The sequence below is a fragment of the Cibotium barometz genome, chromosome 47 (assembly GCF_041138505.1).
Source record: "Cibotium barometz isolate CiBa-2024 chromosome 47, ASM4113850v1, whole genome shotgun sequence".
Taxonomy (NCBI): Eukaryota; Viridiplantae; Streptophyta; class Polypodiopsida; order Cyatheales; family Cibotiaceae; genus Cibotium; species Cibotium barometz.
Window position 1 is genome coordinate 7,959,955 of NC_141092.1, and position 3,625 is coordinate 7,963,579.

Genomic DNA, 3,625 nt, shown 5'->3' on the forward strand with positions numbered 1-3,625 from the left:
CCAATTCCAAAATAGTGCAAAAGTTGAAAATACTCCAAGAATGAATCTAGTAGAGTCTAAACATGGAAGTTGGCTTGTAGGTGAGGGATACAAGAAAAAAGTTACCCTCTATGATGCTTGTGTTTCAGACATGGCAAATGCTCGCCTGCAAAGTGCAAAGTAGTATGCATACATGTCAGGTCGGCATATTGGTCAAGGGCCTAGCCTTGAGGATTTCATTGCTAGAAGTGCATCAAGGGAACCACCATGCCCAACAAAGGTCATATAGAAAGTTCAAGAAATAGGTGCTGGCACTCCCATGTACCATGGTCCAAGACCTCTTCATGGGGACATGGAGACTGTGAGACGCAAGAGGCACCCATCTATAGTTTTGGATGTTGAAGATGATAGTGGGCATCCTCTAGAGTTCAATGATGTAAATAGCACAAGTGAGACTAGCATGGCTAATGCAAATGTGCAAAGTGGACCCCATTCAAGGTGGAGAACTGGAACAAAGGAAGTTGAGAAAATGATTGTCAATGCACTTTCCTTGGATGCTTGTAGATTGACAGAGAGAGTAGTCCATCCACTGCATTATAAAATTTTTGAGGTTGAGATAGAGGGATCAAGAAGGGATTGAACATATTATAATGTGCACATTAAGGCCAACCCTTTTTGTACTTGTCTAGACTTTCAAGAAAGAGAACAAAAGAAAAAACGTTATTTAGCATGCAAACACATTTACTATGTATTTTTGAGAGTGATGGGATTTCATCAAAATGAAAATATGTTCATTCATCAACCTCTTATATCATATACTCATGTAGAGGTGACATTGGGATGTAAGAGAACATATCCATGATATTAGGACATGTGTAATACCCTAGAGGATCATACCTCTCTACCATATGTATCTTTGAAGCATATGTTATACATGCTTTGAACCATATGTATCTTTGAGGCATATGTTATACATCTCTACCATATGTATCTTTGAAGCATATGTTATACATGCTTCATCTTTTGTTGAAATATGTATGCTATGAAATTCATATTATGGCCAATCGCTAAACTCATTCTTTTATGGACACTATTTGTGGAAATATATATGATGTATTTTTGGCCAAACGCTATACATCTTTCTTTTATAGCCAATTCTTGAGGAAATATATATGCTAGTATGCAATTTTTAGTTGGATTTCTTTTATGGCCAATCCTCCATGAAATTGCCATTTCTAGGCATCATCTCACTCCTGATATCTTGGCTCTTCAACATTTCTTGCTATCTATTGGAAGGCTAAGCCACATAATCCTTGTTCATGACTGGGTGAAGTCTTGACACACCAAACACAAGGCAGACAAAAGGACACTCATTCCACCTTCTTTGCCACTATTTGTAGCCTTCAAGACTTGATGGTTGTAAGGAGTGGCAACTAGCGGATGCATCTTGGTGCCTTTTACCCATCTACTACCTTAGATCTTGGTGATGTCTCTCTATCTACTCGGGGAAAGGGGCCAGTGTTGTGCACCCTTTACTTTTAGGCAAAGATTTCCTATGGCAATGGCCTAAATCAGTTAGATTGTAATTTTGAACACGTCGTATGGTTCTATTAATGCAGGGAAATTAAGTTTTATTTTCAAACAAAATTAAAAGTTTCTGGTTGACTTAAAATTAGTGGAGCTAGTACAGAAGTCCAGCTAGGGCCAATAAAGAAGCACTATTAATGCAAGGGAAAAGTTTTATTTTCAAAAAAATTTAACAGTTTTTGGTTGACTTAAAATCATTGGAGCTAGTACATAAGTCAAGCCATGGCCAATAAAGAGGCACTCTTTCTTTAGAAAATAGGGAAGGGTGTGTCTGACACACCAATTTTTTTCATGTGTAAATTGGGGGAGAAGATGGATAAAATTGGGGAGGACATGCCTTGTTACTGGCACCTGCCTCTTACTGGCCCTCCCCTTTACCCTACCTCACCTTGCATTGTTTTTCCCATTTTCTTCTATGATGGCTAACTGTAGGATAGTTGGTTGGGTTAACTATGTTAAATCATGGCTAGGGTCCATTCAAACTCAGTGTGTCACAAGAGTCCTAGTAACTTCAAAAAATAGGGGGTTAGGTTCATGTTGTTGGTATCAAGTTGTGTCTAGCCTCCCTATTAAGGCTATCTCACTAGTTCTGCCACCCCCCCCCCCCCCCCCTTCCAATAGTTGGGCTTCCTTGCATCATGGCACCTAAGCGTATGCATGTCAAGGAGCCATTGACATGCCTCTTGATATTGCTCAGTACGAGTAGGAAGTTCTTATGCGGGGTGCACCTATTGTTGGTGCATCTGCCACTACTCACCCTGCATCTCTAACACCCATGGAGCAACCATAGTTCTTGGATAATTCATAGTGATTTCTTATAGATGGGGCACTGTTAACCCTAGTTAACAATATGGTGGGGCAGCTCATCTAGTTGAGTGTTTTACTCTTCCAGACCAACTCATAATTCCTTAATTTGAGCTCCGCATTGCTAATACAGATTTAGCGTTATTACATGGAAAATTGGCGAATTAGAAAATTTGGGGCAATTAAGTTCTGAATAGCTAATCTTACTGAAATTGATACCCTGAACAAAATTTTATTCTGGCCAGAAGCTTAATCTTATCATTTACATGCCTGAACACTATCTCAGCGTGGACGCTGAGTTAGCAGATTATTACCAAATAAACATCTGACTGACCGATTTTGTCAAATTTGACATTATGAACAACATTGTCTTCTGACAAAAGTTGAAAAGAGGTTAAAATCCTGGTGAAATAGAGCACCTAAAATCTTGAACTGAGTTGAATTGTGCAAAATTTGGAAATGCCCTCGCCATTGTTGCTACATGCACCTAAGGTCAGGGAGAGTTATAGGACCAAAAATAGGAGCTAAGGACAATGCTTCAAACCACGTCCTCTCAAATAATTCAACTAGTATCCGGATACCTTCGGAACTAGGATCTCACTCAGTCCATGGACCTACTCTAGTTTGGAAGATTCAATGAGTATAGATGGTCAATCCTCCAGTGTTCGAATTTCCAAATACTACTTCTATTGCACCTCATTCCCCTACTCCATTCACGACTTCCAGACTTCGAACTCAATTGCTAACATGTTTGGTGGATTTGGAAGAAGGGACAATAACACAGAATTTATAAACCTTTTTGCTAGACAAAGTGGATCTTCAAGTCCCACATACCCAGCTACCCAGGCATCAGCACAACAGTCTACTGCTAGTACAAGACCTAGCGTATCAATTAATATTCTGCCTATAGGTCCAGCTACAATGCCCAGAAGGATGTCATATATACCTAAAGCTTCCATTGAAGTCGAAAGAGACCTCTTTAGGGCTAGGATTGCTACCATGACAGATGCGAGGCTCAATGCAGAAATTGCTAGATCAGAAGGGTCATAAATTCCTCGTAGGTATGTAAGTATGTATATATAAATAGATTTATATGTATGTCGCACACACATGTATGTTCATGCACATACACATACACACACTCACACGCATGGACACACGTGCAACATATAGAGATATGCACACTTGCACACATACTCAAGCTTGCACATACACACACAAACATATATATTATGTGCATGTGTAAGAGAGAGAA